The sequence below is a fragment of the Pongo pygmaeus genome, chromosome 10 (assembly GCF_028885625.2).
Source record: "Pongo pygmaeus isolate AG05252 chromosome 10, NHGRI_mPonPyg2-v2.0_pri, whole genome shotgun sequence".
Lineage (NCBI taxonomy): Eukaryota > Metazoa > Chordata > Mammalia > Primates > Hominidae > Pongo > Pongo pygmaeus.
This window is the reverse complement of record NC_072383.2, coordinates 1,403,333-1,427,347: the sequence shown is the minus strand read 5'-3', so window position 1 is coordinate 1,427,347 and position 24,015 is coordinate 1,403,333. Positions and strand designations below refer to the sequence as shown.

Here is a 24,015-nt window from a genome sequence, read left to right as displayed (position 1 = left end):
TGACTGGAGGGCCTCAGGAAACTTACAGTTATCGTGGAAGGTGAAGGGGAAGCAAGCACCTCTTCTACACAGTGGCGGGGGAGAGTGAGAGCACAGGTTGAGAGGGGAAGTGTCGCACACTTTTAAACCATCAGATCTCAAGAGAACTCACTCATTATCATGAGAACAACAGGGGGGAGGAATGCTGCCCCCATCCAATCACCTCTCACCAGGCCCCCTCTTCAACACTGTGAATAACAATCAACATAAGATTTGGTTGGGGACACAAAGCCAAACCATATCACTGAGTATACAGTTGTATTTTACAGATGCAAAGGCCATGAAAACAAGAAGTAATAATAAATTTCTTTTTTTCTTTTTTTTTTAGAGGAGTCTTGCACTGTCGCCCAGGCTAGAGTGCAGTGGCGCAATCTCGGCTCACTGCAAGCTCCACCTCCCGGGTTCACGCCATTCTCCTGCCTCAGCCTCCCAAGTAGCTGGGACTACAGGCACCCGCCACCACACCTGGCTAATTTTTTGTATTTTTAGTAGAGATGGGGTTTCACCGTGTTAGCCAGGATGGTCTCGATCTCCTGACCTCGTGATCCGCCCGCCTTGGCCTCCCAAAGTGCTGGGATTACAGGCGTGAGCCACCGTGCCCGGCCTAAAAAGTTTTTTTAAAGTATGATCATTTCCTTACTAAATATACAGAAATTAAATTGCTTAATGCTTTTTTTTTTTTTTTTGAGATGGAGTCTCACTCTGTCACCTAGGCTGGACTGCAGTGGCAAAATCTCAGCTCACTGCAAGCTCCGCCTCCTGGGTTCATGCCATTCTCCTGCCTCAGCCTCTGGAGTAGCTGGGACTACAGGCGCCCACCACCACACTCGGCTAATTTTTTTGTAGTTTTAGTAGAGACGGGGTTTCACCGTGGTCTCGATCTCCTGACCTCATGATCCGCCCGCCTCGGCTTCCCAGAGTGATAGGATTACAGGCATGAGTGACCGTGCCTGGCAATGCTTTTTATAATCACATAAATACAGCCTATTTTCTCCTGCTTGAAGAACAGCTAAGCAAGCAGAGAAAGTGATCTTCAAGAATCCAAGCACTTTACACACACACACACACGTGTGTTCTCTCTAAAGAAAAAAAAAAGAACTTTAGATCACAAGACTAAAAGTTCTTTTTTATATTTAAATTGAGACAGGGTCTCCTCTGTCGCCCAGGCTGGAGTGCAGTAGCACAATCACAGCTCACTGCAGCCTTGACCTCCTGGGCTCAAGCGATCTTCCCACCTCAGCTTCCTAAGGCCTGGGACTACAGATGTGCATCACCATGTCCAGCTAATTTTTAAAATTTTTGTTGTGTAGAGATGAGGTTTCCCCATGTTGCTCAGGCTCGTCACGAACTCCTGGGCTCAAGTGATCCTCTTGCCTTTCAGTTTCCCAAAGTGTTGGGATTACAGGCGTAAGCCACCACGCCCAGCCAAAGTTCTTAAAGCTAGATGTTCTGAGGGAATTTTATCTTTTCTTTTTACAAAATCATGGTCCATATGTGGTAAGAAAAGAATATAATTGAGTCAAAACATAAGCCAACTATACACCTGTGTGTACATACAGCGAAGTATCTTTAAATAAACCCAGAGGATATAAAAGCATTTTTAGATTCTTACTGAACCATTCAGACTGAAAGCAAATGATATAAGGCCAAACTCTCCAATACCATTTTTTTCTCCTATACTCTGACTATTCATTATAAAAGGATTTTTCTGTATATATGTATTTTACAAACATATGTGGTTACATTGTTAAAATTTTCCCACAGCTACTATTGCACTCTTGATTTTCTCTATTCTCCAAAGTTTCTTTTTTGTACAACTGAGCTAAATGGCTTTCAGTCTTTTGTGTAGAAGAAAAAAAACCAGAAAACCACCATTTATTAAAATCAGGCTTTTCTAAAAAAAGTTGTTAATTATAGGAAAGTATCTTAAATGATCTCTTCTTAGTTGTTGAAATATTTCCACTTATAATTTTATAAATCCATATATTTGAAAAACTTTGATTTCCAGAAATATACAAGTATCAGGTATAGATTGATTCTGATAAGAAATGAATACCCATTAAGGACCACTTAAAATGAACTGGAAGCTGAATAAAGTAACGATACTAGACATCAAAACTCAACTGCTGCCAGAGGTATGGTTTTCCAAAACACATAAATATGTGACTTGGGCTAAGGGATGAGGTTGTAATGAAAATTATAACTTAAAAAAATCAGTTATCTGCATGTAAGCATTAAAATTCAACCTACTGATTACTTAGATATCTAAGCCCAGAACATACATTTTATTTTCCTAAAGAGAAAAGGTAGTTTGCTTAAGTCTTCCTTCAAAAATAAATCCCCACCCTTGACGTCTGATCAAGATCTCATCAAGTTCCTCATCTCCCACTATCAATATGTCATCTCTCTGGCTTGTCTTCAGCAACTCCTGTTGAGTAGGTCTGGCAAGAATCCCCCAGCCATGACGTTTCTTCTTAGTAATTTTCGATCACTGACCCCCACCCCGCTCCTTGGCTACACATCTCTGATTTGTCCTTGTGTATTCTGAGTTGAGCCCGATCTCTGTCCTCTAACACAAATCCTCATCTGAGTGGCCCCCTGAATAGAGTCTGCCTTACTGTCTTTAAGAAGTATCAGGAATATTTTTTTTTTCTCCAGCACACTAAGTATAAAAGTACAAGAAAAACTATACACACAGAGAGAAATATTTAAAAGGCAGAGAGAAGGCAGACCAGTCAGGAGCGCTGTGACCTGCAGCTCCCTGGATCTTCTTTTTGCCTTATATATCCAGAGGTGGAGCTGAAGACGCCGACAACCTGGAAATGCCAACAGGTATAGACAAAAAAAGCCTCAACAGAAGCCAACTTTCTAGCCAAAGAAGCCTCTAAAGGAAAGGGACAGCCTAGCAACATAGAAACCTGTGGGACAACAATCACTCTATTCCAAAGACCACGTGGTCCCACTGTCACTCATGTCAGTAAAGACCAAGCGGCGGGCCCCATGCTCACTAGGTTGTGAGGTGGTGCTTCAGCCTCTCCTTGCTCCACTGGAAGGTGTCAGGGAAAGCCGAGGGAGGCAGGGCTATAATCTCCAACCGTCAGCAATGAAGTCTCCCCTCCACAGTGTCACTGGAGACTAGGTGAGGATTCCAGAATTCCACCCCCATGGAGCAGTAACAGCCATGTCTCCTAGTGGAGAGTCAGGACCTTCACTACTGCACAGCAGTAACTAGGCCCCTCTTCCTTCACCCCCACTGTGTTAGTGGAGGCCTTCCTACCCCAACCAGGCAGGGATACATCAGTGAAGCCTAGTGGGGATATGAATACCCATCTCCACCTAGGAGTAACAAGAAGCCTCCACCCCTTGAGTGTGAGCAGGTCCAAGTGGGGAATCTGGACTTCTACCTCCACTGGGCAATACTGAGGCGGCACCCCACTCTTCCCCTGCTGGAGTGGTGTCAAAGAAAACCAGCTAAAACAGAAGTCTAAGTAAGACCCAGAGTCATATAGCATAACATCCAACATGTCCAGGTTTCAACTGAGAACCACTCAACATCCCAAGAACCAGGAAGACCTCAAACTGAATGAATAAAAGACAATTATGATTAAAGGCACAGCAGGGAACTGAAACATTCATCTCGCCAACAGGGTTAGGTAATTGGGCAGCAGCTGATTAGCTACCATAGCTAGACTACTGCTGGGCACCAGAAGTCAGAAACAGCTCTTAGAAGACATGCCAACATAGCTGCTCCCTCCCTCATCAAACTTGTCATTAAGGCTTCATTAATTTCCTCTCCATTCCTGGAGTGGGATGGTTGAATCAGAGTGGGACTGTGTGTGTCTGGAAGTGACCTCAATTTAATCAGACCTCAACTCAATCAACTAGGAAACTTCTAGGGCAGGGCAACCTATTCCAGTCCCAGTTCTTGTAGTAATTTGACCATAGTGAATCCACAACTGGGTTCATTTAATGCTCCAAAACTCATGGTTTGACCACAGTCTTATTTTGGTGGTGACTAAACTACCCCCACCTCCGGGAGATGAACTGACAATACCTCTGGGCATCCTATGCATGTTCTGGTAAGTACTTTTGACTTTCCTTCCAGTTTTGAGGTTCAGAAAAATTCATTCTTTGTCCCATGTTTCACCTTCCCATTTAGATTAATAATAATAAATGTTAATTTTATTAACTCAGTAATATATCAATTTAGTAATTTTTACTCTTATCAATTTGAAAAATTAAACTTTATTATTTTTTAAATGTATTGATTTATTAATCAGTATTAATAGACAGTTGGTATTTACTATATCTTTGATTTTTAAAAAATTTTAATTTATGTCACTGTGGGTTACACTGTCCTAGAAATATATGGAGACATACTGGCTAGTGATCAGTTCTAATTATATCAAGAGACAGGTTTATCACTAAACAGGCTGACTTATCCCTGTTTAGATGTTTGTTATAAGCTAATCACTAATCATAATATACCAGTTTACTACTATAATTAGAAGGAAATAATCTACCAGAGAAAACAAAAATTTTAATAAAATGTCTACTGGTATTTTGAAGTATAATTTACCACTCAAATATACAAAGGTCACTTCCAGACACACACAGCCCTGCTATGATTCAACCATCCCACCCCATGAATGGAGAGGAAATTAATGAAGCCTTAATGACAAGTTTGATTAGTTCATGAAATAAGTGTGTAACTTAAAATGGGAGAGATTACCTACTCAAGAGTTTTTTTGTTGTTGTTTCTTTAAAGGCACTACATATTTTTGCTTAGAGACTGAATGCAAAACAGATTTTTTAATGTAAGGTGCTCTTAAGGAAAATAGACAAAATACCCTGGAATTAATAGGATTTGGACAGAATTCTTTTCTTGAGGGAGTGCTTTTCAAGACTACATTTATGTTAACTCTTTGGAATATTCATGTAGCATTATCCTCATTTCCAGGAACAGAGCTTTATTAATTTATATATCAAAACAGCAAAATGGCTATAGGGTATATAAGATCACAATCACTTGTGATATATTGTGCCATAAATGCTTAAAGCATTTTCAACACATGTAAGACATGAAAAAAAAGGTCTTAAAAACCCTAGAACTGCATAAAAACTTCTAGCAATGCATATCCAGTAGAGCCAATTCTGAAATCCATTACCAACAGGCTTACAGAGGGCATATGCTCATTGAACTATAATCTATAAAGATGAAAAGAATGGCCTGTGTTAATATTTTAGTATATGTCAGAAAACAGTAAAAAGTAAGTATAACTTGCCTATATTCTTTCTTAAGCAAGCTATTCCATTTTCATGGGTTTAAGTAGTATTTCTGTTCTGATGGTTCCAAAATTATCATTTCTAGCTCTCACCTTTACCTGGAGCATCTCTAGCCAATGGCTTTCCTGACATACCTATTTGGGTATAAATCACCTTGAATTCAACTCTACTAAAAATGAGCATGTTATATACTCTTCCATACATGGTCTTTCTTCTTGATTACTCATTTTAATTAGGGAGACCACGTCCACTTACTCGGCCAGACCAGACATCTGACTGGCGAGTGGTCTGTGGGTAGTGACCCTGGGCCCCAGCATAGAAGAAACAGCACGGGAACCACCAATTACTTGTTCCTTTGCCACAGTGACCAAGAAGGCCTCATACTGAAAGAGCTAAACTAGAAAATTTTAAGTAGAATTGGATTACTGAATTGCTGCATGGAGGGCAACTTCCTCATAGAGCCGGCAAGATCTGCAGTGGACTTTGTGTGACCAAGAAATAAGCGTTTACTGTGTTAAGGCACTAAGATTAGGTGGTGTTTGATACACAGAATGGCCTAGTGAATACATTACTCCATCTCAACTACCCTGTATTCTTGTCCTCATCATTTCATATTTGGGAAACTGGAATAGATTCTTAAACAGTCTCCCTGTTTTTAATCTTACCATCTTCTTACTCCAGGCTCCCCGTAACTTCCTCCATTAGCTGCCAGAGTGATTGATTTATCTATAAAAGAAAACTCTGAAAACATCAGTGAGACTAAAAGCCTCTCCATGGCTTGGCGTCACCTACAGGAGCAAGTCCAAGCTACTCTCAGCATTGTCAATCCAGGGCTCTCCATGACCTGTCCCCTCCTGGCTCTGGAGTCTCACGTCACCGCCCAGGAGTAGTGCAGACTTGGTAATAAGAAGCCTTCTATGGCTCCCTGATCTCAGGATGCTTCATGCTTCAGCACCCCTGGCCACTGTGATCCCTCTGCCTAAGAGCTCCTTTTCTGGCTCATTCATGAGGCTAACTCTTTTTTTTGAGACAAAGTCTCTGTTGCCCAGGCTGGAGTGCAGTGGCGTGATCTCGGCTCACTGCAAGCTCTGCCTCCCAGGTTCACGCCATTCTCCTGCCTCAGCCTCTCCGAGTAGCTAGGACTACAGGTGCCCGCCACCACGCCCGGCTAATTCTTTGTATTTTTAGTAGAGACGGGGTTTCACCGTGGTCTCGATCTCCTGACCTTGTGATCCGCCCGCCTCAGCCTCCCAAAGTGCTGGGATTACAAGCGTGAGCCACCACGCCCGGCCGAGGCTAACTCTTATTAGTCTTTTAGTATTCTCCTTTCTCCAAAATTATTATTTGACTTCTTCTGCCCCCAGGCTGTCTTAAGAATGTCTTCTTTGCATATATCAAAAAATGCTAGTGATTAAGCAGAGATAATGTATTCACCTTTCTCTTTCAAATAAAGGGGAACCCTAATACATTCAGGGGCAATAAGCTTGTCATACATGAAGGACTCGAGAAGCTGTGTTACCTACTCCATGTGTTAGTTTCCTGGAGCTGCCATAAGAAATGATCACAAACAACACAAACACAACATAAATTTACTCTCTCACAGTTCTAGCGGCCCCAAGTCCAAAAGTACGGCGTTGGCAGGGCCACATTCCCTGTGGAGACGTTAAGGGAGAATCTCTTCCTTGCCTCTTTTGGCTTCGGTGACTATGGACATTTCTTGGTTCATAGCCACCCAGTCTAATCTCTGCCTCTGCCTTTATATCACCTTATCTTCTGTATCTGTCTTCTCTCTGTCTCTCACAAGGACTTGTCATTAGGGTTAGGGCCCCACCTGGATAATCAAGAATGATCTCTTCTTGAAATCCTCAATTTAATCCCATCTGCAAAGACCCTTTATCCAAATACGGTTACATTTACAGGTTATAGGAACTGAATGTAGACATATTTTTGGGGGGCTATATGTTTGGGGAGGGCATATGTTTTGGGGGGCATTCAATCTACCACAGCCTGCCTTCTAGTCCCACCAAATTCTTATCTGTCCCATACACAAAACATGTTCACCCCATTCCAGTATCCCCAAAAATCTTAACCCACTATGGCACAACTCTAAATCCAAAATTCCATCTAAACAGCATCACTCAAAAGTCCCAAATCTCCTCATCTAATTAATCTGAATTGGGTATGAGGGAGACTAAGTATGATCCATCTTCTCCATCTGTCAATATGCGAAACAGAAAACAAGTTATCAGGTTCCAAAATACAATGGTGGGACCAGTATATGATAGACATTCTCATTCCAAAAGGGAAAAACTGGAAGAAAAAAAGGGGTCATCAGCCCCAAGCAAGTCTGAAATCCAGCAGAGAAAATTCCATTAGGTTTCAAGGTCTGAGAACAATCCTCTGGCTCAAGGCTGTGCCCTCTGCCTGTGGTAGCTCTGTTGGCTTCTGCCTCTGGGTCCCTGGTTGCTCTGCTGACATAAAATCTTTAAGTTTTGATTTTTTAAGATACAATTAATCAATACTGTCAGAATTCAGTAGAGCAGTTACTCCTGCAGGAACAGGCAGGGGATGGTACCTGAAAAGGGAGTGTAAGAACTGGTTGCTGGGGTGTTGGCAATCATCTGCTTCCTGGATATAGATGCTGGTTACCTAAGTGTGTAAAATTTCACTGACATGTATACTTAGACATGTGTACTTTTTAATGTATGTATTTTTTTTTTTTGAGACAAAGTTTTGCTCTGTTGCCCAGGCTGGATGGAGTGCAGTGGTGCGATCTCAGCTCACTGCAACCTCTGCCTCCTGGGTCCAAGCGATCCTCCCGCCTCAGCCTCCAGAGTAGCTGGGATTACAGGTGCCTGCCACCACGCCTGGCTAATTTTTGTATTTTTAGTAGAGACGGGGTTTCACCATGTTGGCCAGGCTGGTCTCGAACTCTTGACCTCAAGTGATCCGCCTGTCTTGGCCTCTCAAAGTGCTGGGATTACAGGTATAAGCCACCGTGCCTGGCTGCATGCATTTCAATTAAAATTTTTTTTGTGACCGGGCGCAGTGGTTCACGCCTGTAATCCCAACACTTTGGGAGGCCGAGGTGGGCGGATCACAAGGTCAGGAGTTTGAGACCAGCCTGGCCAATATGGTGAAACCCTGTCTCTACTAAAAATACAAAAATTAGCCAGGCGTGGTGGCGGGCACCTGTAGTCCCAGCTACTCAGGAGGCTGAGGCAGGAGAATCGCTTGAACCCGGGAAGTGGAGGTTGCAGTGAGCTAAGCTCGTGCCACTGCACTTCAGCTTGGGCGAAAGAGCAAGACTCCGTCTCAAAAAAAAAAAAAAAAAAAAAAAAAAAAGGCTGCATTGCAAGAAGCTTTAAGCAACAGAGGAAATGATCTCTGACAAGGAGAGTAATTTCTGTCAATCATGGCTCATGTTTTTTCTTTTCCTATAGTTATATCATTATGGTAATAAAAAGAAGGATATTTAAGTTATGGCTCATCTTACTAGACGACATAAAAGTGAGAGACCCACTTAGTCTCTTCTCAGATTGTTAAAATATGTATTAAGAGAAATAGTTATTTCGGTGCACAGCCATTAGAAGAGTTGCAAGTCAGTTGCTGGTAATTTCATCTACCATTCAGGAGGACAATGCGGGCTTAGGGAACATTGCTGTGACTGATGTCTTGATGTCTAAATACAAACAGAGCTCTAGATAGCAATTAGCTGAACTAGAACCAGCCTTAAAAACAGGTTTCCTTCAGTTCTTCCTGGCTATTGTTTCTCAATAATAAGATAGATAGGGGCCGGGCGCGGTGGCTCACGCCTGTAATCCCAGCACTTTGGGAGGCTGAAGCGGGCAGATCACGAGGTCAGGAGATCGAGACCATCCTGGCTAACACGGTGAAACCCCCATCTCTACTAAAAATACAAAAAAATTAGCCGGGCGTGCGTCTGTAGTCCCAGCTACTCGGGAGGCCGAGGCAGGAGAATGGCGTGAACCCGGGAGGTGGAGGTTGCAGTGAGCCAAGATCGCGCCACTGCACTCCAGCCTGGGCAACAGAGTGAGACTCCGTCTCAAAAAAAAAAAAAAAAAAAAAAAAGATAGGAAGGTAACTGTGAGGAAACTTGTTAGGAAAAGAAAACTTGATTTATAAGAATCTTCCATTTAGCAGAAATTGAAATTAAGAAATGTTAAACACTGTAGACTAGGGGAATATGATGCACTATGTCCTTTCACTGGCTTCAGGCCAATGACTGAGAACCAACCAGGCTTCTCTAAGTGTGTTTTATAATCTGGCTCTCAGGAGACAGTTTGGTATTTGTTTCAGGTGTGCAATTTGGGTGTGCTCGTAAAGTGCATATGTAGATTTAAACACAGTAATATCCATTCAATCTCTTTGTATATTTCTAATGAATCAGTTTGTTAAAAGTTAGGTAGGCCTGGACTGTACATGTTCCAAATTATTTTCTGAGAACCCATAATTTTAGATGTAAACATTAGTAGGTTGCAATTTTATGCAAGACCAGGAAAAACATCATATCCAATTCCGAATGCTCCATTCAGGAACAAGGCTGGCAACACCATAAACTTTAAGCATCTCTACCCTGAAAACCAACTACCACAAATACTGTTTTAGTATTAAAGCTCAACAATTTCTTTCTTTAAATTCTTATATTTCATAAAACTTTTGAAATATAGGGGGAAAAATATTGAACTTCAGGTATGATAGATGTTCCTTCTTCAACAGTCACTATTTTCTATGAACTTTTCAACAGCTTTCCAATCACTCATCTCCATGAGCTCTTAAGTATGCAAATTAATTGATTCTTAAAATTAAAAAAAAATGCTGGTGGCTAAAAGCTATCTTAATAAATGCTGTGCAATACTTTGGAGCCAGATTTGCATACATCTTGTCTATGTATATATGACAGTAATAGTATTTTAATAACAAAATTATTTCCAATGGTAATTTAGGGTTATTAGCACATGGATTTTCGAACTTAGCTGCTTAAAAATCAGCTTATCATTTTACCCTCTCCTGTGCTGTGTAGCTGTTCATTAATCCAGTCAACTATTTATAAGGTAATTGTTAAAATTAGAAGACATCTTTTAAATAGAAGATTTAGAAAACAGTTTGATCTGTCAGGATTCTGAATTAATTTTTTAAAATTGGCAGCAGTCCTTTATAGTAATGTAAATATTTTCACTGTAATTTATAATAAGGGTAGATTACAGTACTATTTATTACAACAGAGTATAATGGGGTTATTAATAATTTGGCTGGAGGCTATTGAAATCTCTTACCAAAAGCACATACTGTAATGATGGTAACACATTTTGGTATAGTGATTAGGAGTGTCAGCTCTGGAGTGATAATGATCTGCTCTGAATCCTGGCTCAGTCACTTATGAGCTACGTGACTTAGGGAAAGTTACTTAACCTCTTTCCCTCTCTGTAAAATGAGGATAACTCCACTTCTGAGGGCTGTAGTGATGATTAAATGAATTAATTCACATAAAGAACTCAAAATAGGGCTCAGCTGCCTAGACGTTAAATAGTATCTTCTTGAGATGACTAATGGCCTGAATACTGTTTTCCAGAAAGTCATGTGATAGTACATTTGGTCATGTAAATTACAGCTTCTGAAAATGGCACTCAGTGACAGCTAATATTCTAGTTTAACACCACTCCTATTATCCTTGAATGCAAATATCATTTAATTCCACATTCACTTTTTTTTGTGTGTGTGTGACAGAGTCTTGTTTTGTCACCCAGGCTGGAGTGCAGTGGTGTGATCTTGCCTCACTGCAGCCTCTGCCTCCCAGGTTCAAGTGATTCTCCTGCCTCAGCCTCCCGAGTAGCTGAGATTACAGGCGCATGCTACCACACCTGTCTAATTCACATTTGCTTTTAATGAGTATCTACATTAGTTCAAAAGAGACCAAAAGAGGCAGCAGGATCAGATTTTTGGAATATATTGGTCTGACTGGTTCCCACCAAGAGAAGTTTAATGGAGGAGGGAACGACCCTCAAACTAATCTTTCTAGTTTTACATATGCTTAATGAGATCCTCAGACCAAGGTCAATGAGCATAGGAAAGGCAGCTATAAATCACACCACCTGACGGACACAGAAGAAACAGGGAGAGGAGGGCACCAGCATACGGGCAGGAAACCCAGGTTGATTTATCTGCATTGAGACAATTCAAGAGGGATCAGGAAACACAGAAGATTTATAAATTAATTCCCTGTGGCATCATAAAAGGCAGCAGTTTGATGATACGAAAGGCAAGTCAGATTTGATGCTGGAAATGAAGGGAAGAGTCTTATCAAATTGTTGTGAGGGATTTTCCTACATCTGGAATTGATGACAAAAAAACGCAACAGATGGATGAAAGGAGCCTGGATGAATCCAGGTTTCCCTACATTCCCAGCCTCTGGACTTTTTACTTCTTAGTAACTCCAATCAAGCAGAATTCATCAAAATATGATCTATTTCTCTGAAGGATTAAAAAAAACCAGGAGTTTTTCATCTTCAAAATGCAATACTTTTTAATAAAATAACACTTTCATAAAAAAAGCAAATTTCTATAGACAGAGTTAAACAATCTTTACATATGTTTTCTTATGCTTTTTGATTGCTTCTTTTTAAACTCTTAATGTCAGCATTTAGCAGATGATACAGCTACAGGTAAATATGTTGATTTATCAAAATACAGAAAATAATGAATTTTAGACTTTAAAATCATTTGACCTATCCACCCAACATTATAGATGAGGAAGATAAAGCCCAAGATAAAGAGGCAAGTTAGGCAGCTTGTGGCCTTATTTGTGTTAAAACAAATACAATTAAATCATCCTTGCAGCCTGATTTATATAAAAATAAAAAATACATTAGTTGCCAACACTTAGACATAAAGAGATTTGTATAAAAATCTGAATTCTCCAGGGAAAAATGGATGCCTGAATAACACAGGGCTCGCATCTTACACGGTCACAAGAGCTGGAATTAGAAGTGGCTGCCTCTTTAGACAACACCATGTGGGCCCTAGTTTATCACAGTTCTCTTTCTCCACTTCACTCACCCCTTTTATTTATGAGATCTGCCTGGCCCATACAGCCCTAGGGTTAGGCGCTATTAAGTATTTGAATAGTACTTTGTAAAGTGTGAAGTGTTTGATATTCGTTGATGGTGTTATTATGTTCAAGATTATATATACTTATTTATCAACAGAGTTGGATCTAGACCTCAGGTCTCCTGACACTTAGTTACTATTTCTATTGTACCATGCTATACATACAAACAGGAAAACAAGACAGGGATGGTTATAGAATGGGAATTCTTGGATTTGAACAAATAATCACACCAACAAGAATAACCTGGCTTAACATAAAGAATAAATACAATTAACAACTCTAGTCCAAGTGAAAAGTTTCTTTCTCTTTCTCTCTGCTCCCTCCCTTCCTCCTTTCTTCTCATTTGTTCAACTTAAGCCCAAGGGAAAATGAATATATGAATGAAAAAAAGCACAGGATGGCTTTGCTAATGATAAGGAAAAATAGTGACTTCAGGCTAGGAAATTCCAACCTATGATGATGAGTCTTGAAGAGAAGTTTAAAGTGGAGACTGAGCTGAGGAAGCGCAAGGCAATTCCAGAAGTGAGGACAGTGAATGAAAAATGGTTTGCATCTAGTTCTTTCAAAACAATCTGGATACCATCAGTAGGAACAATCTAGTTGATCTTAGTGTTCGTAATGGTTCAGAGGAAGAAGTATATATATTTGAGTACTTAATATATACAAATTTAGGGTTGAAAGGAGGTAAAATAATTTTTAAAAGATTAACATTTTTATCTTGACTAGTCAATAGGGGCCACTGAGGACGGTTGTGCTGGCTCATGTGTGTTATCTCAGCACTTTGGGAGGTGAAGATGGGAGGATGGCTTGAGGCCAGGAGCTATGACTGCACACTGCACTCCAGCCTGGGCAACAGAGTGAGTCTTTACTAAAAATAAATAAGTAAATAAAAAAGTAAGGGCCGTTGAATTATTAAATATAGACTGAACTGTTATCTTCTGTTTTTTTTCGGAATTGTATTCTTCTGTCAAATTCTGAATATTCTAACCAAAGTTTTCATTTTCTAGGATAAAACAAGTCACCGTCAAGGACATAATATCACGCAGGACAGCTGGGAGGTTGATGCTCATGTACACAGCAGATGCAGTATGAAGTAGGCACCATCAAGGGCAAGGTAAAGGGGCCCTGGCAGTGCCTAACACAGATGTGTTTTGAGGAATGTCTTCTTAGTCATAAAACAGACACCTGGTATTATAAATGACAGATTCATATATAAAACAAATGGGTACATAAATGCTCTCAGAGGCTGGCCTCATTATCAAGAATTTAAACTAAGTGAGATGAACAGATGTTTACAACATTTTACTTTCCACAAACAGTTTCTGCAGCACTTAAGCTGCTGTAACACTTGCTATTTAATTTTCCCTTTATTCACTAACAACTCAGGAGCTCTCTGTAGTTTTAGTCTACCATTGTTATCTTTTAGAATGTAAAACAGTTTTAATAGTATGATGAATGGGCTTTTCCAGTTGTTATAGAATTGGTGACCAAGGCCCAAAGCAGGTGACAAAAAAGAGCTAAGCAACCAACATGTATAAAGGCAGCTTAGTGGCCAGTGGCTGAAAAGGCACTACTGTCAGCAGTCCATTGCCTCAGCAGGTGCCCCTTCATCCATCTAAGACTGGTGTGAGCGTAGTGCTACTGCTGGAAGAAGGACTTGTCACATGGAGAGTTATGTGTTCATTCACAAGAGAGTCCCCTTTGCCTTAGCTAAGAGAGAGAGGGATCAAAGAGAACCGCTCCTAAAGACTGAGTGTGAGAACAAGTCAAGGAGACTGGCATCTCATATTCCATCAGACTTGTTGATTTGCCTTGTGCTTATCTGAGAAGGAGACAGATGGCAGATGGAAACAAGCATCGAGGCGGCCTATTTCTCACCATTTGGCACGGCAAGGATGCATGAGCTTTCTGTGGGTCAAGTGATGTTACAGAAAGCTGTCAGGTTTGTGTCTTTTGGCTGCTGCTCCGCCCCAAAGGAAACAATGTTGGCCAGAGAAGCAGCATCACAAGATGAAGAAGGCAGAGGAGTGAAAGAGAATGGAACTTGTCCCTTTCCCCATGCAGGCCTCTCAAGTGAGCTGACGAGGGGAAGAAAAGATGAAGTAAGTTCTGCTTTGTTGTCTGATCTGCTTTCTTACACTGTATAGTATGGTGGAATCATACAGTAGGTACTTTTCTGTGTCTCCATTTTTGCTCGGTGTGTCTTTGCGGTTCATCCAACTGTTGTGTGTATTTGTAGTTCATTTCTATCTACTGCTGAGCAGCATTTCATTGCATGGACAGACCACACTTGTTTATTCATGCACTTGCTGTGGCAGTCAGCCTTCACATGGCCTGCAAGGATCTCTGTCTCCAGGTACTCGCGTCATTGTGCTGTCCCCTCCTATACTACATAAGGGTTGGTCTGTGTGATCAACAGAATAAGGTGGATGTGATGGTATGTCACTTCTGAGGTTAGGTTATGGAAGACACTGCAAATTCCATTTTGGTTGCTCTCTTCCTCTCTCTTGGGTCACTTCTGGATAAGCTGGCTCTCGTGTCCAAAGTAACCCTGCAGAGGACTCCGATTCAGAACCACCTGCTAAGCTGCTTGCAGATTCCTGACCCTCAGTCACTGTGTGAGACAATAATTATTACTTTAAGCCACTAAGTTAAGGGTAATTTTTATGCAGTAATAGATAACTAACAGATTTGGGTATAACTGGGAATGGGGTAACACTGTGACAAAAACTTCAAACACCAGTGTGGCTTTGGAGCTGGGCAGTGGGTGGAAACTGGAAGACCTGGAAAGATTCTGAGGAGAGACGACTGCAAACCTAAAGTGCCCTGAATTGGCTATTGGCTGAAATAGGGGCTTTTAGGAGGCTGCCACTGGATCTCAAAGGGAAGCGAGGAACTTGTTACTGGGATCCTTGATATGCAGTACCTGAACTTTAGCAACGATGTCACCTACGGTTGTGTGGAAAGTGGAGAATGTACTGAATGAACTGAGAGATCTAGCTAAGTAGATTTCCAGTTAAAGTGCTGAAGGTGTGGGCCTAGTTTCTTCTTGCTGCTTATGATAAAATGTGAGAGGAAAATACACTAGTGTGGCCACCCCAAAGACAGCTTAGCATGGTCGTTTTATGTATTTATGGGAATTTACAAACACAGCGTAAATCTAAAATACATATATTTAAAAAATTCCCTATGTGTATTACAGCAACAAACTGAAAGTGAAAAATTAGACCAAAATATCACACAATATATTCCCTAAATTAGTCAATATTTGACCTGCAAGTAGTGTTCTTTGTGATGTACTTCCCTTCCATAGTGTATTTGTCAAAACCATGAAGTCCCTAACGGGAATCATAGGTATAAAATACCCTAACTATGCAATTTATTTCGGGATGTCATCTGAAGGTTCAGATGCAATAATATAACAGTCAACAAGGTACACTCTACCCTCATATTCCTTAAATTTTAAGTCTTAACTTCCTGCCTCTGTAAGAAAATTTAGTCCTCTGTTGGTTCAGAAAATAGGACAGAGAAAAGGAAGGGAGGACTGCTGTAGAAAGTAGTTAATAAAACTGACTAGACACATGTCTCTCTGGCTGACCGCTACAATACAGCATGATGGCAACTTGAAATTCTACATCAGGTATGTGGCTTTAAAGGTTGGTTCTCCATTATCCTTAATGGCAACAAGCTTCCATCATGGATTTCATTTCTAAGCAAAAGGCTTTAAATCACTAAGTAGACTACAGACAGGTCTATTTTCTTGGCTAGTTAGGAGAATTTTTCATATAATTTTTTTTTATAGAACAGAATAAGTCCCAAAAGGTGATTTTCATCTAACTGGGTTCATATTAGATTACTAGTATGTCTTCACAGGATTTTAGCTTCGTTCAAAAACAATTCACATATACTACAGAGAGCCAACAATCAGTTTGACATGTAAGAATCAATTATTTATTGTCTCCAACTTGGTGGAGTGGTCAGGGCCCTGGGCTAAGAATTTGAAAATCAAATTTGAGCATTTTTTTAAAAAAGTATCTGACCTCTACATTCTTCAGATCAATGTTAAGCCAGTTCTTCCCAAATTTTAGCAAATAAGAACAAACCACATTTTTCATATACAAAACAATATATTTATATTCTTTACTCAAAACTTTGAGATAGGTAAAGAAGACACATTTCAAACCAGTAAAATGATTTGATCATAAAAGCTGTGATCAAAGAACATGTCCACCAAAACTGAAAGCTGAAACAGATAATATTTTATTATTGTCATAACCCACAGTTCCTAACAAAGAGAGTTTACTGAATCTTCAAAAAGGTATTCACCTTTGTACCATAAACAAGCCTGGGAAATTTTAGTCCAAATAATGATTTATTTGGAAAGTTCCAAGTGGCTAGAGTGATGATGATGAAGTGTCTTTTCAACCACAACTTCATAATTAGTACACCAAGCTTCTATAATAGACAGTAGCCTTTAATGCCACGAGGAGGAAAAGATAGATGATATACGGCCATTTAAAGGTGGGCCAGTGGCCAGCCCTACATCATGTGAGAAAAAAGGTTAAAGTCAAAATAAGAAAGGCATTAACCTATATACATTTTCTATTCACTAACAACGAAGGAGTAAAATAACCCTAAATAAATGAATCAAAAGATAGTGAGTCTATATTATAGGAGAAATTGTTTCTGAGTGGGATACGTGGACAGAGCACTGAATCCTGTTATGATGGTAACCAGCATTCTAACAGGGATGGGGAAGTGTGAAAGCATGTACAAATGTGGGTTCACAGATGAGTGAATGTGGGCTAGAACATCTGCTAGATCGCACAAACGGCCAATTCAAAGCATAGGCTGGTTTTCCCGACCTAATCAGTCAATGTCAAAGTACTCAGCTTTACTGATGAGACAACAAGTAAGAGCAAAGGTATCATACAAGGTGTCACATGCAGTGCCACAAGAGAGACTGAAAATTGTTAACTAGAGAGTGGACAGAAGTTAATAAAAGACAGTTACTCAAAATATTATTCACTTGATTCAGGTATTTTTTCATACCATACCTACTGAAAGTACTTGGGGCAATGGTGAAATACTCTTCCCATCAAGAACTTAGTGATTAGGGAAATAAAGCGGTCTTGGGGGGATTAAGCAAGTAAAATACACATAACAGTAGAAAACTACTCTATGAAAATGCTTGACTGAAGAATATGGGATCATTCTTGAGACCAACTGGATCACCTGATGTCATCTCAAGGAAGTAGTGCTGGGAGGACGGGAGAAAGACCGCGTGTACAGAAAGGTGATGCTCAGCCTGGAACAGTGAAAAGGGAAACAAATCGCACCATTTCTTTTTTGTGTCTGGTTCTTTACAGACAGAGAGCGGGAGAGCTGGAGTATAAATAGATCCCCTTTTCTGTCTCTCAGGGAACAAATGAGTATCATAAAAACATAAAATAGCATTGTTTGTATTATTCTAATTCTAATACAATCTGATTACCAACCATCTGGAATCTTCACTTAAGATGGTGACAGTGAGAAAAGAATCAGTTCTAATTCTGGCTCCACCATTTAGTCTTCTTCGTAGAAATTTAGCCACAATTTTAACCTTTTTGGGTCTGAAGCGCTTCCCCAAATAATGAAGACACTCTCCAGAGCTACGGGGAAGACCCGGTGATATAAAGCCCCTGTGCCCCGCGCACTACAGTCAAGTGGTACGTGGTGGCCATTATTGTCACTGCTCTATTTTCACAGAATTCTTAAAAGTGATACTACTCAGGGATATCTAGAAAGGGAGGTAATGTGGAAAATCACAGAACTAGAAGGCGAGTGAGATGGGATGTATGCTTGGGAGTTACCATTTTCCTAATGTTGAGGACTTCAGCCAGATGGGCATTTAAATGTTCTTCAGTGACAAAAATGTAAGATTTAAGAAAGATATATTAGAATTTAGAATTATTTTTTAAAAATTCTACATTAGAGTCATATAATTAAAAAGAACAGGTGGAAAAAAGGAAGGATAAAAAGTACCTCTACCTCTTTTTCCTAACTGCCCTGAGAAATACGTTCTTCCTCAGAGGAGTGGAACACCATGTGCTAGTTGTGTAATTCTGAACACTGTGTGAGTCTGCACATTTAAATAAAGTGGTTAGAGATAACCAAGAAGTAGAGCCAGGCCAGGCGCGGTGGCTCACGCCTGTAATCCCATCACTTTGGGAGGCAAACACAGGTGGATCACGAGGTCAGGAGTTCAAGATCAGCCTGGCCAAGCTGGTGAAACCCCGTCTCTACTAAAAATACAAAAAATTAGCCAGGCGTGATGGCGGGCACCCATAATCCCAGCTACTCGGGAGGCTAAGGCAGAGAACTGCTTCAACCTAGGAGGTGGAGGTTGCAGTGAGCCAAGATCGCACCACTGCACTCCAGCCTGGGCAACAGAGCAAAACTCCATCTCAAAAAAAAAAAAGAATGAGAGCCACGCTTACTGAGACTACCCCTCCCTCAATGTACTGTGTGTCACCTATGGCACGGTTCTGACCATGAGCAGGGCTATCAGTGACAGGGAATGGAAGTGGGGATTCTAAGCACTTTAGGTGTGCTATCTTATTTAATTTCACACCAACTCTGTGAGGTAAATCTGAAGTGAATGGGTACATAAGTTACACAATGTTTGGATGACCTGCTAAAGCTGTCAGCAGAAAAAGTTGGCAAGGCCAGGACTACCTTCTACAGAACGTGATACGATTTGGCTCTGCATTCCCACCCAAATCTCACCTCGAATTGTAATCCCCACGTGTCAGGGGAGGGGCCTGGTGGGAGATGATTGGATCACGGGGGCAGACTTCCCCTTTGCTGTTAAGATAGTGAGTTCTCACGAGATCTGATGGTTTAAAAGTGTGTGGCAGTTCCTCGCTTGATCGCTCTCTCTCTCTCTCCTGCCACCGTGTAAGATGTGCCTTGCTTCCCCTTCACCTTCTGCCATGATTGTAAGTTTCCTGAGGCCTCCCCAGCCATGTGGATCTGTGAGTCAATTAAACCTCTTGTCTTTAAATTACCCAGTCTCAGGTAGTACTTTACAGCAGTGTGGAAGCGGACTAATACAGAATGTCTGCCAGATGTCTAGAACAACCAGGGTTTGATGCATTAGCTTGTGAGTTCCTTTAAGACAAGTACTGTGCTTTTGTATCCCTCATGCCCACAAAACACTGGAATCAAAGAATATATGGTGTGACAATTAATTCTAATGCAGAGGATTACAAAATTGTAGTTGTAAACGAGATTATCTAGATTCAAACCAAATCTGTTTAAGTTTGTAGCCTTTACTTTTATACTGTTATAGTTGACTCTTAAAAACAGAAAAAAAAAAAAAAAAAATTCCCAGCCTGTCCTGAAAAGCCCAGCCTGCCTATGACACATCTGTGTAGAGCACACAGGGGCAGAGCCAGATTTCACACCAGCAACCAACACAATATGGAGGTTGTAAAATTCTGGAGGTGAAAAGAAGAAAATAATGCTGAGAGAAAGGCCATTTTGTGACAGCTGTTGTGACTAAACAGATTGTATTAATGCTTTCCAGGGTTCTATCTGAGTTTACATTAAATCTTGTGCGGGGGCCTGACAATCACAGCGGGGCTTCTTCATGACTTAAGGTCTGAACACACTGGTTGGCACCCACCACAGAACATCTGGAGTTTGTTAGACAGCCTTAGTTTCTATTTTTTTCATTGGCCCTGGCCCCTTGCTCTGATGCAGCCTCTCCAAGTGCTGCTTTGCCATGAATGACTCAAGGAGACAAGTTACCCTGTGGTGGTGGTGGTGGGGGGGGGTTGGTTAGAGGGGATAAGTAAATTGGAACCATATTAGAAGGTGACCCCCAAATCTATATATCCCCCATTGCTTCACCCTTTCTGACAATAGGAATCACATGTGAACGCCAAGAGCCTATCAGGCAGTGGCAGCTCCATTTGCTGGAAAGCCTGGTCAATGCTGACTGCTTCCCTGTTAGGAAATAGCCTTTAGATTGAGGCACATTCCTGCAATTCATGGACTAGAAGCTTTAAATTAAAACAACATTGATGCCATATCCTCTTTCCAAAAGGCCTCTCCCTTGTCCAAAAGTTAGTACACACTCTTGGAGGAATTAAAGAATCAAATGCCTTTGGCAAGACTCCTTCCTTCTTGCTCACAGCATCCAGATACATTTTGAAAGAGCAGGAATGTAAAAGGGAGGCAGGAGACGACTGTAGGAAGGACTCCTGAGAACTGTTATTATTTTTGTCTTTATACAGGACACATCGCTACAGAAAATTCAAGGCATATGGTTTGATATAAAGAGACTGAGAATTGTTTAGCTACTTCCTTCTAAGGTTATAATCTCAGAGATTAATTAATTTCCTTAATTTTCTTTTTTTTCTTTTCTTCTTTTTTTTTGAGACGGAGTCTCGTTCTGTTGCCAGGCTAGAGTGCTGTGGTGTGATCTTGGCTCACTGCAACCTCCACCTCCTGGACTCAAGTGATTCTCCTGCCTCAGCCTCCCAAGTATCTGGGACTACAGACGTGCACCACCACATCCAGCTAATTTTTGTATTTTTAGTGGAGACGGGGTTTCAACATGTTGGCCAGGATGGTCTCGATTTCCTGACCTCATGATCCACCCGCCTTGGCCTCCCAAAGTGCTGGGATTACAGGCGTGAGCCACCGCGCCTGGCCAATTTCCTTAATTTTCACATAATGAAAACATATGTTCTTCCGAGGCCACTAATCAAAAACCACTGTGAATGAGGTACGGTATTCTGGTCGGCTAGATATTCAATTCTATTTGGTGTCTTAAGTGAAGCAATCATGAACTGCTTAAATCATAGGCCTATGTATTCAAGCCTAACTACTTAAGATAACTGATACTGCTAAATATATAAACTCACACAGCAGTGAAATCCTTTCTCCAATAATATCCTCCAATTTGCTATTATCAGCTTTGATGAGCCAAATTTCAGTTTTCAACTACTGCATGGATGTCTTTAATAATAAGCACATTCTTCCTATTTTACATAACAGGTAGTCAAAATATTAGATGATGTCCTCTTCTTGCTAAAAAGTATTTTAGGACCCTGGAAAAGTTTTATTTCACTTGTGAATAAGCAATGGGTTACTTTTTGCTGGTCAACTATCCATCCTGCAGAAAAAAAGACATCTTTTGGTATTTTCTCAGCAAAGTGTGCAACATAAATACATATAAAGACTATTTCTAAGCAGTTTTAATTTGATCCAGAGAAAATAACTTAGTTGTTTAAATATTGATTCTTGTTAATATAAACATGCCAAAATACCATCAATTGATGACTGACCTCCAAAAATAGAAGAAAAGAAATTTCTTTACTTGAAAAACTCTTTCTCGGTCTCATTACTTGAGGGTGAAGAGCACACCTGGGCAGCCAAAATGTACAGACAACGTGACTGGGAATGCAGGAGACAGCCACGGGGGCTGGGACGCGGATGCTGCGCACAGCTAGGAGCACTCAACGAGGAGCACTGCCGTTCAAGCAGGGCTCCGATGTAAACATCCAGCACTCTCCTTATCTTCCAAGGGAAATGTTTTTCCCCATTTCTTTATTGTGGTAAAATATGTCTAACATAAAACGCTGTCATTTTATGTTGTGCAGGTTTTGTGCGTTAGGTACATTCACGCCGTTGTGCGGGTTTTGTGCGTTAGGTACATTCACGCCGTTGTGCGGGTTTTGTGCGTTAGGTACATTCACGCCGTTGTGCGGGTTTTGTGCGTTAGGTACGTTCACGCCGTTGTGCGGGTTTTGTGCGTTAGGTACGTTCACGCCGTTGTGCGGGTTTTGTGCGTTAGGTACGTTCACGCCGTTGTGCGGGTTTTGTGCGTTAGGTACGTTCACGCCGTTGTGCGGGTTTTGTGCGTTAGGTACGTTCACGCCGTTGTGCGGGTTTTGTGCGTTAGGTACGTTCACGCCGTTGTGCGGGTTTTGTGCGTTAGGTACGTTCACGCCGTTGTGCGGGTTTTGTGCGTTAGGTACGTTCACGCCGTTGTGCGGGTTTTGTGCGTTAGGTACGTTCACGCCGTTGTGCGGGTTTTGTGCGTTAGGTACGTTCACGCCGTTGTGCGGGTTTTGTGCGTTAGGTACGTTCACGCCGTTGTGCGGGTTTTGTGCGTTAGGTACGTTCACGCCGTTGTGCGGGTTTTGTGCGTTAGGTACGTTCACGCCGTTGTGCGGGTTTTGTGCGTTAGGTACGTTCACGCCGTTGTGCGGGTTTTGTGCGTTAGGTACGTTCACGCCGTTGTGCGGGTTTTGTGCGTTAGGTACGTTCACGCCGTTGTGCGGGTTTTGTGCGTTAGGTACGTTCACGCCGTTGTGCGGGTTTTGTGCGTTAGGTACGTTCACGCCGTTGTGCGGGTTTTGTGCGTTAGGTACGTTCACGCCGTTGTGCGGGTTTTGTGCGTTAGGTACGTTCACGCCGTTGTGCGGGTTTTGTGCGTTAGGTACGTTCACGCCGTTGTGCGGGTTTTGTGCGTTAGGTACGTTCACGCCGTTGTGCGGGTTTTGTGCGTTAGGTACGTTCACGCCGTTGTGCGGGTTTTGTGCGTTAGGTACGTTCACGCCGTTGTGCGGGTTTTGTGCGTTAGGTACGTTCACGCCGTTGTGCGGGTTTTGTGCGTTAGGTACGTTCACGCCGTTGTGCGGGTTTTGTGCGTTAGGTACGTTCACGCCGTTGTGCGGGTTTTGTGCGTTAGGTACGTTCACGCCGTTGTGCGGGTTTTGTGCGTTAGGTACGTTCACGCCGTTGTGCGGGTTTTGTGCGTTAGGTACGTTCACGCCGTTGTGCGGGTTTTGTGCGTTAGGTACGTTCACGCCGTTGTGCGGGTTTTGTGCGTTAGGTACGTTCACGCCGTTGTGCGGGTTTTGTGCGTTAGGTACGTTCACGCCGTTGTGCGGGTTTTGTGCGTTAGGTACGTTCACGCCGTTGTGCGGGTTTTGTGCGTTAGGTACGTTCACGCCGTTGTGCGGGTTTTGTGCGTTAGGTACGTTCACGCCGTTGTGCGGGTTTTGTGCGTTAGGTACGTTCACGCCGTTGTGCGGGTTTTGTGCGTTAGGTACGTTCACGCCGTTGTGCGGGTTTTGTGCGTTAGGTACGTTCACGCCGTTGTGCGGGTTTTGTGCGTTAGGTACGTTCACGCCGTTGTGCGGGTTTTGTGCGTTAGGTACGTTCACGCCGTTGTGCGGGTTTTGTGCGTTAGGTACGTTCACGCCGTTGTGCGGGTTTTGTGCGTTAGGTACGTTCACGCCGTTGTGCGGGTTTTGTGCGTTAGGTACGTTCACGCCGTTGTGCGGGTTTTGTGCGTTAGGTACGTTCACGCCGTTGTGCGGGTTTTGTGCGTTAGGTACGTTCACGCCGTTGTGCGGGTTTTGTGCGTTAGGTACGTTCACGCCGTTGTGCGGGTTTTGTGCGTTAGGTACGTTCACGCCGTTGTGCGGGTTTTGTGCGTTAGGTACGTTCACGCCGTTGTGCGGGTTTTGTGCGTTAGGTACGTTCACGCCGTTGTGCGG

The 24,015-nt window shown here is 41.9% G+C and overlaps 1 protein-coding gene across 16 annotated transcripts in view; it reads right to left on the bottom strand.

Moving 5' to 3' along the window:
• Positions 1 to 24,015, bottom strand: part of ERC1 (ELKS/RAB6-interacting/CAST family member 1) — a 511,134-nt gene that overhangs the window by 104,071 nt on the left and 383,048 nt on the right. The gene's annotated exons all lie outside the window — the stretch shown is intronic.